Below are 12,764 nucleotides of genomic sequence, written 5' to 3' on the forward strand. Positions count from 1 at the left end.
GAGTTCACCATCTGAACTCCCAGGACACACCTGCCCTCCCTCACAGCAAGCCAAACCATCATTTCTTACTTCCAACTTTCCCCAAGATTTTATCTGAAAATGATCAATCCTACCATCCCCCAAAAATATAATGAACCATTCTAACCCCATAATTTAATCATGAATTATTATTCTGCATATTTTCTTTGTGTGTGTGTGCATGCTTGTACAAACTATTTGGAAGTCAGTGCTTCAGCCTGCATCTCCTAAGAATAAGGACTTTCTCCTATATAACCACATAGGAAAATTAACAACTTATATTGTATTTAATATACAGTCCATATTCAAACTTCCACAATTGTTCTCCCAGAGTGTCCTTTGTCGCTTTGTTTGCTTGTTTGAATCTAAGATCAGTGAAGGTTCATGCATTGCATTTGGTGGCAATGTCTCTTTAATAACCTCATGTAATCGAGACCCATTATTCAAACTGTGGTCATCAGACAGGCAACATCAACATTGCCTGAAAATTGCTAAAAATGCAGAAACTCAGGTCCCACCCCCTGACCTTCTGAAGCAGAGTCTGCATTTTAGCACAATCCCCCATGTAATTCACACTCTTGGTAACATATGAAAAGCACTGTCCTGGAACACACAGTCACCACACACACACACGCACACACGCACGCATGCACGCATATGTGTATCTTTTTTTTCTTTGTTTCTCAATGGCAATGACTTTCTTTTTGTTTGCAGAGTCTAGGCCAATTGTCTTGGAGAATGTCCCATATTGTGATTTGATCTTCTTGTTTCCTTATGATTATATTGAGTAAACTTTTTTTTGCAAGAATACTGTATAGATGATGTCATCAACTCCTAACTGTATCATTTCAGGAGGTCTAGAATGCCAGGTTTTCCTGTCTTGTGGATGTGAAGTTTATCACTGAGTTAAGCAGTAATTAATTACTACCAGATCTCTCCACTATAAACCTCCATTTTCCCCTTTGTAGTTGGTTGTTAATCTGTGGGGTGAGTCTTTGAAACCATGTGAATACCCTGTTCCCAACACCTTTTGCCCAGTAGTTTCAGCATACCTTCTGATCCTAACCTGAATCCATGACTGCACTGGAGGTTGCAAAATGGTAATTTTCTCATTTCTTCTAGATTCATAAGTTGGCATTCTGCTATGAAGAAGAGCTATTCTTTCTCTCTCTCTCTCTCTTTCCTTCTCACCCTCCCCTTCCCCCAACCATATTCCCTACTTGCCCTTCTCTCTTTGGCTATCAACCATGGACTCGTGAATACCATTTGCTGTTTGATGCTCAAAATGTGTCCCATATTTGTGTGGGCTATGCATGCTGAGCTATGTGTCTTATTCCTCTTGGCATGTTTAGTAGCAGTGTGACTTCGGACAAGTGACTTAACCTCTCTGTTTCTTAATTCTCTCACCTGTAAAACAGGTGTATTAGTTAGGGTTCTCTAGAGAAACAGAATCAACAGAGAACACTCGCAAATATAAAACTTATAAAAGTGTCTCACGTGACCACGGGAATGCAGAGTCCAAAATCTGCAGGGCAGGCTGTGAAGCCAACGATTCCAATGGAGGGTCTGGAGGAACTCCACAGGAGAGGCTCACCAGCAGAAGCAGGAATAGAACCTGTCTCTTCTGAATCCTCCTTAAAAGGCTTTCCGTGATTGGATTAAGCATCACTCATTGCAGAAGACACTCCCCTTGGCTAATTAAAAATGGAATCAGCAGTGGATCCAGCTGACATGATCGTGATCTAATTCTATGCAATGTCCTCATCACAACAGACAGGCCAGCACTTGCCCAACCCGACAAACAGGTACCACAACTTGTCCAAGTTGACACATGAACCTGACCGTGACAACAGGGATGATAATAATTGAGCTCACCAGCTTTTGTGTTAGGTGAGCAAGTACATGTCAAGTGTTTGGAGCTGTGTGGGTCACCATGCCCACAGAAGTGCTTGGTGTTATCTGTTCTTTTTACCGTCAACAGTGCATTATGGCCACCACCCAGCCTAAGCTTTGGCACGGCATAAGAGGGGCACAGACAATTTAGAAGGGAGGGATGGAGGGATGGAGGGATGGGGGGTGGGGGATGGGGAGAAGGGAGACGGGAGGAGAGGGGGAAGGAAGGGAGGGGAATCTTTCAAAGAAAAAAGAAGTCAGCACACCTGAAGCTACCCTCCTTCCCAGTCCTGCTGTCTTCCCTGCCAAAGACCGTGTCCTGGCTAATATCCATTCCCAAGACATGGTATAGAGTCCAGGCACCCCTGCTGCTCATGGAGAACTATTTGGCGGCCTGAACTAACGTGGGCTCTTAGATAAATGCAGGCTCTGACTGCGGAGACATGTACACTGTCCCATCTGCTGTCTTCTAAACAATGCTGGTCTTATTACTTCAAGCATCACACAGTTCTCTGCAAATTTGCTTGTTGTGCCAATTCCATTTTTATGTACACTGAATTTCATTTTCATTTCTCATTTCATTTTCCTCTGCATACAAGTCACTGATGCAAGGCAGTGAAGCCCTGGCTCTGCCCCATTCCCTGCAGGATGACCTGGACCTGGTCTTCACGTGACTGCAGCAGGGCCCTGATCTCTCTGCAGAGCGGAGAGGAGCCTCTGAGAGGTGGGGGGGGGGGGGGGGGAGAGTGGGAAAAAATGAAGGAAGAACAACAGGAAGTGGTGCTTGTTGAACCTAAGTGATGAGCATGTGCAAAAAGTTGTATTATTCTCTCTAATGCTCATATTTGGAGCCTAAAACACAAGCATGGAGGAGAATGGTTCTGAAAGCTGGGCAACTGGGGTGGGTTTTCAGGGTACATAGGAGTTTCTGGTCAACAGGAGCCGAGAAATGACCCAGACAGAGGATGTCACGGGAGCAGTGCCCAGAGGTGAGCAGGCTGGCGCAGGGCAGGGTCGAAGGGGTGTGGGACGGAGGCAGAAGGTGGCATGAGCACCCTCGCGCAGGGGTTCCTCCTCCCCCAGCAGCCGCGATCCAACCCGTCTTCTGAAGGGAAGTTGCCCTGTTTTCCGAGTTCTAACCACTCATAGCCTCCAAAGGCACAGGGGCCACACTTCAGGCAGAGCCGAGAAGGGGTGGGGGTGGCAGGAGAGGGACAGAGAGAGAGATGGCAGCGTCTGTGAGGCCTGGCTCAACCCTGGTCTTCCAAGACATTTGTCAGCTATTCCCTTTCCATTTAGGATAGTTTGAGGTGAGTTTCTGCCACCTGGTTGCAGCGACTGGTCTGCTCAGCTACAGCGGTGCTTTCAAACCAAAGGTAAGGCCAGTCTTACCCATGCTCTCTTGGCCCTCAGATGGCCTTGGCACTGTCCTGACCCATGTCTTACCCAGTTGTTCACTTTGGTTCTGGGAAAGGAAGCCCGGGTGCTCCAGGGTTAGAAACACATCTGCGTGCAGCTGGCAGCATGGAAGAGGGCTCTCCGTTTCCAGTTCAGGGATTGAAGAGTCCCAGAGAAGGACTCTGATTGGCCAGTCTTGGGTTGAATGTCAGACTCTGGATCAACCAAATGTGTTCAGCAGAGGTGGGGAGAGGGCAAGAGACAAGACCTTACAGAGCATCTTGCAAGCTCAAGGTCAAGGAAAGCCTTCCTCTGTCAGCCAATCTGCAAGCCCACACTCAGAGCTAAGCACCTGGGACCCACTTCTAAGCTGGCCATGAGCTAAGAAACAGCCAAGCCAAGATGAAATCCAACAGGGGGCCCCAGGGGGTAGGGTGGGGACTGAAAGGGCATAAGCAGAGACACAAGCCACTGGACAGAGTAGAAATGAGAACACAGTGCATTTCTGCTGGAATTAAGATAGCTGCCCCAGAATCCTTGGTGCCAATTTTTGTACCCAGCTCCTGGTACAAATCCCAGGTCATGTTTTTCACTTCTTATTATTATTGCTGCTTTTAATAATTATCAGCAGCAGCAGGAGCCACAGTTAGCATTCTTTGCACTCCATTCATTCAATCCTCACTGAGCTCAGGAAGGTAACCAATGATATCCCATTTTGTAGATTAGGATACTAACAGTTGGAGAAGTTCTTTCATTCATTCTCAGTTTCTCAGCTTGTAATTGGTTAAGTCAGAACCTGAGCCCAGGGAAACTGGATTAAAGGCACTTAAGCAATTTGTTTTATACAGAACATTTCCAAGTCTCTAATAAACTAATATGCAGTGAGAAACATCAAGGGGAGGATATTGATTTCCTAGTTTAACAGTAGAACAGGCTATGGGATTGAGATTCTGGGCTATATATACTGGAAATGCTGGGAAGCCCAGTCTCTCCCTCCACCACCACATTAGACAGATGGGAAAATTAAGGACCAGTGAGAAGAAAAGTAGCTCAGTGTCACACAGCAAGTCGTAGCTTGCAGTGACAGGATTCAAACTAAAACTTTGGACTCTCAATTTAGTACTCTCTCTTGGTCACATCTGAGATATTTCAAAAGCAACAAGTGAGCACTATCCAAGGAACAGGGTACGGCAATAGGCTAACTTCTATTCTGCATTCACAGATCCCTCCATGAGAATTTTAGCCAATGTCCAGGTTTCAGAGTGAGGGCACATTTGGGGTGAATGGACCAGAGGCTGCAAACTGATGATCCATGGGTTGGTCCAAAGTAGTTTCTGTTTGGCCTGATGAGTGGTATAAAAATCTGATTCGATACCTTAATATCTGTGAATTGCACATGCAAATCTAGTTTATGCCTTAGCCGTAGATTCTGCTGAACTTGGAAATGGTGGTGGTGTAAATTCAGATTGAGAGCAGTGTGGCAACCAAGCACAGTGTGTCCAAGAGATTTACCTAACATAACTCTGTCTCCATTCAGCAGCTTACTTTTGGCATTCCTACTGTGTGCCTATCTAGCATCAGAAGGAAAAGAAAATGAGAGAGCACTCACACCAAGTTGACCACTCTGATGGGTGTTTTTCTGCAATACTGCTGTGTAACAAGCAAATCCAGCTCAACAGTATTTGTTGCACTGAAGTACACATTCAGCAGGACAGCTCTACTTCTGACTTGGGGCAGGGCAAGTTCAAGGTTACCCCATGTGTCTCTCTCTCTATGACTAGCAGCTAATCTGAGCATTCTGTTATCATAGCAAATGGTACAAGTGCAGGAGACCGAGCCAAACCACAAAAGCACAATTAAAGATTCTACTTTTGTCACATCTACTAGCATTTTATTGGTCAAAAAAAGTCCCATGGCCACAACCAAAGTCAATGGGGCAAAGATAAATACTCTACCTTTCCTACAGAAAGACACTGCAAGGTCATATGGCAAAGGCTGGGGAGGTCCAAGCCTATTACAAGGAGGGAGGGAAAGCTTGGGAATAATCAATGTACTATCCTCATAATGATCAAAAGATCAGTCTTTTAGTCATTGATTTTCTATTCAGCTGGACCCTGTGGAAAAGGAGGATAGAGAAGCAGTGATGTGGATTGGAGTCTGTCTCTAGGCTGTCAAAATACTCGGGCTCAGAACTAAGTAGGGAATATAAGAACACAGAGGGGAGAGAGAAGCAGATTGCCTGCCCTGGCCTCTTCCGAGGAGAGGAAGAAAAGCAGGGCTTGGTGGTCCTGGGACCTGTGGCCTGAGACAGCTGCAGAGCATCAAACCATCTGCTCCTCTGACTACCCAAGAACAAGTCAAGGCTAATGAGAAGGAGGTCTCAGGAAGGGGCCCCGTGGGCAAGCACGGCCAGCTCCACCAGAGGCAGTCCTTGCTAATTGGCCTGTTTGGCCCGTGACTCACCAAGCACAGAACGTGGTCCCAAGCACAGTAAGAGGCCTGTGGCCTTCAGGTCAGGACATCAGAGGTGGGCTGAGCACTAGGCAGCCATCCAGGCCAGATTCTGCCTGATGGGTCTGTAAACCTTCTCCAGTCTGAGTCACTAAGACTCTGAAGTGCGGTTTTAATCCACTGCAAGCCTCAGGCTTTATCTGAGCACAAGAAGGAAAGAAAAGTTGGTTACTGGAAAGGAATTTTTACAAATTCACATATTTGTGCTTTTAAAGGCATGAAATCCTTGGTGGATATAGTTCTGTTGGGACTAGAAAGCAAAATCATCCTCCTTCCTATACCCCCTCCACAAGAGTCTTCAGAGTGACCTGCCAGAGAGCCATTCATAGCTGCACTCTGGCTTCCTAGATGACATTGATCAATGAGAAGTAAATTGTGCATCCATCAGCAGCCCAATACATCCATGTGCCTCACCTAGGGCTGTAGTGGCAAACTGGAGGTCAAGAAAAACTCTTCTCTCAACCAAACTGGCCCATGCAACCAGGAAGCCCCATCAGCCCAAAACTTCAGTTGCCAATTCAGCTCAAGCACATGTATGGAAAGAGAACACATAACAGATTTTAAAGCTGAACTCATGTCTCCTAACCTGGAATTCAAGGCTCAGAGGTGGCCCAAGCTCATGAGAATAATGGAGAGGAACAGGCTCACTTCCACAACTTTGCAGATGGGGAAAGTGAGACTTTAAGTTCAAGCAGGTCCTTAAATACTAGCTTTCTTCATAATAAGAAGAGTAAATAACATAAGTAGTAGCCTGTGAGCCAGACACTGTGCTAAGGACCAGGGTGGAAAACCAGTCCTACCATACCTTTGTGAGAGTAAGCAAAAGGGTGCAGATGGTTGCACATATGGGGCAGGCTTATGCCTTGGTCATCAGAACACAGGCTGGATTTCAGTTCCCATTTTCCCCTAAGCCGGTACTCTTGAATAGTGCACAATGAGCTTAACCATATGTGGTTATGTGGCTCAACGCTATCCTTATGCAGTATCTGTAGCACTGTTAATTAGTGAAGATTAGAGAAGATAAGTAACTTATCCAATTTTATATAACTAGCAACATGCAAGTTTTTAGTGTCTATGGTTTTAGAAGGCAAGATAACATAGTAGACATTTCCTTCATCCACTATTTGATTTTATTGGCATAGGGTCACCTGTCACTCGGCAAAAATCAAGGAGCTAGAAACAGTTAACAACATATTAACCAGATCAATGATGGGGATCTGGTCATCTGTTTAGAAGAATAAAATCATTGGTGGGCAGATCTGAAGGAAGCATTCCATCTGGTTTCATCCCACCTGGGAACTAGAGAAGTGATTTGCCCAGTGTCTCACCCGGACCCAGAGGCTTGGCCAGCCATGGATGGCAGGGCTCCTGACACTTAGGCCAGTGGTCCCCCACCTCACCAAATCAAGTACAGATGTGTCAGGAGATGGAGAAGGGTGGGACAAGGAAAGGCAGCCAAGGACCAGGGCTGGGGAGAAGGAAGGACTGAAGATGGGACTGCTCTATTAGCTTGGAAACCTATTGCCCTGCCAAGTCCTTCAATCAAGAAGTTTACCAGGTTTCACACCCAAGAACTCACTTGCAGCTCTCTGAAAAGATATGCATTCCTATTGTCAGATAAGGAAAATGGATACCCTGTCAAGGGAAATTAGCATGTCATCTTCTGTTGACACTTCATAAATAATCCTTTAATCTCTAGAAAAGCCAAACGCCCTGCCACTCGACCTCATGCCTCCACCTCATTGCCTATGTTGTCACCTCTGCCTGCCCACCCTCTCAATGCCAGGCTTTGCTTCCTTGGCTCCTATGGATCCTTCAAGCTCAGCCCAAAAGCTATCTCCTCTGAGAAGCCTATCCTGATATTCCCTCCCAACCCTTTTAATCTCACACTGCTGGAGTGAATAGCTCTCCTATGGGCTCCAAAAATGCTTTCCTTTCTCATTTCATTGAGACAAAGACAATTTTATGTTCATTCATATCTGCCCACCAGTAGCACAGAGCTCTTGTACACTTCATGCTGTAAAGTAGGTGCTCAATAACCACAGTGAATGAATGAATGGAGAACAAGGTTTGTTATGTATATGTGGATGACCACACTTGGTAAATTGTAAAGTGCTGACCCACAGCCAAGAATATCTAGAGCCAGCAGTGAGTGCTCAATTTGAACCTTCGTTCGAATATGACTGAAAGACCACCTAAGACCCCCAGATGACTCAGCGCATCCTGGTAGTACTTCCAGCCATCTGGACTGCGTATGCTGCTAAACACATCCACCAATTCAGCAAAGTCTCTGGACCTAAGCTCAGAAGAAGTTCTTGGATCCATGGCCTCTCAACCTGCAAGAACAATGACAAAAGAGGAACAGTAGTAAAGAGAAGATGATAGAATAACGGAGCAGTCACCAGGCCATTACCAAGGCTAAGAGAAGCCCTTGGCACCTGGGACAGGACCGGGAGGACAGCACTCACAGAAGGAGGAGAGCTTGTCAGACAGACCAAGAGCATGCAGAGAAGTCCAGGATTGGAGGAAGAAGCTGTTTTTTCTCCCAGTGACTTCTAGGTGCTTCCAAAAGGGGCCATTACATTGATCAACAGTTAGAAGGGACCTCGAGACATGGCCTCCTCTTGAGGGCAAAAATATTAAGCCATTAGTCAAAGTTAAACGAGATCCTAGGGGGAGTCTGCCTTTAAAGATAAAGGACTGTGCTTCTGTATCATCCATGGCTTGAGAACGAGCTGGGAAGGACCATCAGGAGAGGGTCATTGGTGGATGTACACAGGTGGACAGTGAGATCTAAGGTCGGGATAGCTACTGACCCATCATCAGGGGCTGCTGATTCACAGCCTTCTTCCAGAGAAAGGCATGAAAGGAGCAAGTGCTATTCCTTTCTCAAATGGTCTGATGCCCATTGGCCAAGGGACAACCGATAAATACCGACATAGTAGTGGCTCCTACAGATTAAGTTCTTCCCACATGTCAAACTTGTTAGTCCTGATCTTCATACCTCAGAGGCAGGGAGACCGGGGCACAGAGAGTCTGATAATTTGCCCTAGTAAGGCTTGACACCAACAAATGAACCCATTCAATGTCCCCAAAGCCTGTTGCCTTCCCTCTACCCCCTCAGGTTCTCTGCTGTCATCATTCTTGTTCCCTGGTGGAGAAGGTTAAACTGTTCAGGCTCCAATTAATTAAGCCTACCATTCACTCTTCTATTGTTACTTCATTGCTCCATCATTCATTCAACATCTTACCACCCCTCCTGTGTCCCCACATCTGTGCTGGGCACAAGAAACAGGATGAGTAACAATGGCATCTTTGAGGCAACTCCAGCTTTTGTGACTGTCCATGAGCCCTCATGGCTGCAGTTGTCAGAGCCAGCTCCATTTGGCCAATGGAGAAACTAAGAATCAGAAGGGGAAAGAGAACTCCTCTGTGCTTTCCTTCTAAATGCCTGCTGCTGAATGAGGAATGTGGCACTAATTTATCATGTGGATGAAGAAACTGAAGCCTCAAGGTGATGTAAAGGATACAGAGATAATAACTGCTAGAAATGGCTGGACTCTCAAACCCACTTTTCCTGCCTCCTCTTCTACTATCACTCGCAAGTGAAATTTTTTATTTGACACTTTCAAGGATGGATCTTTCTTTGACCTGTTGGGTTTTTTCTTCCCTCAAATCCTCTTGTCTTCCTCAGTAATGGCCAGGTCATCTGGCCTCATCTTGCTGGTGAGCTTTGACTAATATCTGGTCTATATATGCCTGGAATCATGCTCCTATAACCCAGGGAAGGTAGTCCCTGAACCCTTTCCCAAACCTGGTTATGTATGGCAGCAGAGGGCAAATCTTCCATGTGGATCATGGATGTTAAATGGAATCCAGGATATTTGGGGCTAGGGAGATTGAGGGGAAGTTGAACACAGAGTGTAGCATCATACCACCATGGTGTGACCATTTCTCACTGCAGAAGGCAGAGATTTGACACAGTCCTCCTGCTGCCTCCAAGGCCACATGGTTTAGTGGAAATAGTGTGGACCCAGGAGTCTGGCCTGGGCTTGAATTCTGGCTCTACCACTTGCTGAGAGACTGGTAGTCATAGGGCTATTCACAAGTGTCCTTGTCTTCTCCTTTTAGGCCTGGGGTAAGATTGCTCTTTCTACCTCTTGGAAGTTGGGTATGGTCGTGTGACTGACTTTAGCCAGTGAAATGAGAACTTTAAAGGTCAATGTTTACTTCGCCACATTTTCCTTTCCCACTGGCAAGGCAACAGCATCTTTCTAGATGGCAGCTTCTCCAGTAGCCCAGGCTCCTGAATGAGGAATAGAGCATTGTGGAGCAGAGCCTACAGCTGCCCTATAATGGAAATGTAGAGTGAGCAAGAAATAAATCATTCATGTTTTCAGCCATTGAGATTTGGGAACTGTTTGTTACTAAGCATAACCTAGCTCATCCTGGCTAATACAGAGTTGATCAGAGACTACTTAAGATCTCATTTCTGCACCTGTGAAATGGGTGTAATCATGTGATACTCACAAAGTTTTTAGAAAATAATATCTATCATGTTTGGTACTAAGCAGGACTTTAACAAATGTTAGCTTTCTCTTCTCTGCACTGCTTTCCCCCAAATCCTTCTTATGATGGAATCAGACACTGAGGCACAGTTCCTTCAGGCCACATGCTCAGGCATGTCCACCTATGTGTCCCTAGTGCTTCATATGGGGTTGGCATCCCAGCAGATATTCAATAAATGTATATTATTGAACAAATATAAAATGATTAAGTTCCTACCAAGTGGCTGACTCCATGACAGACCCCAAAGACCAATGCCTCTGATAATCTCTTCTGCCCTTCCTCTTTCTGGATATACCTTCTTACTTTCTTCCCAGATAAAGCTAGCACATAATCCTAGCCTCCCAGGGGTAAATGGAAGATCTCTTTCTCTCTTACATGGAGGATTCCATCAGGAAGATCCCTGCTAGCTAACCTCTCATCTCCACTAAACAGTTTCAGCATTAGAGAACTCACTCCCTATTAAAGGTTCTTCTATATTTGGAATTACAAGGCTGTGGAATTAAGCCCTGGGCCAAGAACATGAGCCCTTCCAGCAACCTATAAAGCGTGTGCCTTTATTATCACCACATCCTGCAGAGCAGAAAACTAGGACTCAGAGAGGTAAAACAACTTCCCCCAAGCCACACAACCAATGAGTTATGACTATGCTAGCTTCACACACAGCACACACCCAGCAAATGGAGTGGATGATTCCCATTCCATCCCAGGGAGGGGTTTGCCTAGTGACTCCGAATCTCCTGGAACCCTCACTCAGGATTTCTGGCTTAGCTTTTGGGAACTTTAACAATGCAAACAGTCCTTCAGCCCTGTTAAGACATAAATCTCAGTAAATGATTTCCAATAACACAGTCCTTGCCAGGAAAGGAAACATTTACATTGCTGCTCATGCATAATATAGGTGAATATTTCAAGATGCATTAAATGTGTAAATGTTCAGTGCGGTGAAGTTCCGGTTGTGAGCCAGGTCACTCCTCAAAGAAGACAAGGTGCTGATGGGAAGAGGGTATTTTTAGCCTTGGACCCAATTTGGCACTACCCGTAAGTACATTAGTGGGCATGGTTCACGATCCTGCTACTGATTTTCCAGGCAGGGAAAGAGCATGTTGGCCTCAAACAGATGCTCCTGAACCCCTCATGGAATCTGATGACTTCAAGATGAGCTGGCTGCTTTGTGGCTTCTCTAGAGACAGTCAAACTTAGGATGGAATTTGGGGCATGATGAAGTGCCAAATCTGCTGAAGATGTGCCTGAAAAACTAAGCAACAGAGATGGGTCAGATAAGTCACATGCTGACATCAAACATGCAGGCAGAAAGCTAGGATATGTTGTTGGCCTTTGGAGGAAGCAGGAGCACAAAGCCCAGCTAGGGGAAGAGATGAAAATGCTCATGGGTAGTATATTTTAAATCAATATGAGGTTGAACCATATGAAATTGTTGGTGTTTGATCATTTTGGCAAAAAAATATGGCACTTTCATATGAGTCAACCTATTATACACAAAAATGTGCATCCCAGTCGAATACCCCTGTCCCATGTCAGGCAGAGAAGCAACCACCAATGAGCACGACCACAGTCCACAGAATAGAATATCAGTCACATTAACTTCAGAGTTTCCATGATGGAGTAAAAAGACCAAGTATTTTTGTCAAGATGAGAGGGAAACAAAATAAAGGCTCTGAGCACCCTCTCGGGAAAGAACCAATGAAAACCCCAAGCAGGCTGTGTGAGTATGGAACACTTTGCATTTGCCTTACCATGTCCTGGAACATTAGCAACTAAGCACATAGCCCAGAACCTCACCTCTGGAGCCAAGCTGGCGGGGTTCAAATCCTGACTGTGACCCTTACAAGGTATAGTGGTAGCCCCCTCTCCCCACCAAAAGACCTGGTCCTAATCCCCAGGACCTGTGAATGCTACCATGCATGGCAAAAGATGTGATCAAGTTAAGGATCCCGAGAGGAGGAACTTATCCTGGATTATCCCGATAGATGCTAAGTCCAATGGCAAGAGTCCTTTTAAGAGACAATAACATTGGCAGCATAATTCACAATTTCCCAAAGGTGGAAGCAACACAAGTTTCCATCACCCAAAGAATGGATAAAGTGTGGTACATATACACAATGAAATATTATTCGGCTGTAAAAAAGGAACGAAGCCCTGATGCATGCAACAGCATGGATGAACCTTGAAGACATCACGTTGAGTGAAAAAGCCAGACACAAAAGGTCAGCTATCATATGATTTCACTGATATAAAATAATTAGAATAGGTAAACTCACAGAATCATAATCTAGATTATAGGTTACCAGGGACCAGGTTAGGGGTAGAGAATAGGGGGTTAATGCTTAAATTGTGTAGAGTTTCTATTTGAGTTG

General features: G+C 45.4%; 2 long non-coding RNA genes across 3 annotated transcripts in view; one reads left to right on the forward strand and one right to left on the reverse strand.

Moving 5' to 3' along the window:
* Positions 1–7,873: 7,873 nt before the first annotated feature.
* On the reverse strand, positions 7,874–9,105 carry LOC143659544 (uncharacterized). Its single transcript, XR_013163604.1, has 2 exons — positions 9,019–9,105; positions 7,874–8,156 (listed from the first exon to the last, which is right to left on the reverse strand). It is a non-coding gene; the product is annotated as an uncharacterized LOC143659544 (long non-coding RNA).
* LOC143659545 (uncharacterized) overlaps positions 9,095–12,764 on the forward strand; it is a 33,630-nt gene continuing 29,960 nt past the window's right edge. For both annotated transcript variants that reach the window (XR_013163605.1, XR_013163606.1), the window contains exon 1: positions 9,095–9,334. This is a non-coding gene — a long non-coding RNA (uncharacterized LOC143659545). The remainder of the gene's footprint in view (positions 9,335–12,764) is intronic.

Source organism: Tamandua tetradactyla, chromosome 16 (assembly GCF_023851605.1).
Source record: "Tamandua tetradactyla isolate mTamTet1 chromosome 16, mTamTet1.pri, whole genome shotgun sequence".
NCBI classification, from domain to species: domain Eukaryota; kingdom Metazoa; phylum Chordata; class Mammalia; order Pilosa; family Myrmecophagidae; genus Tamandua; species Tamandua tetradactyla.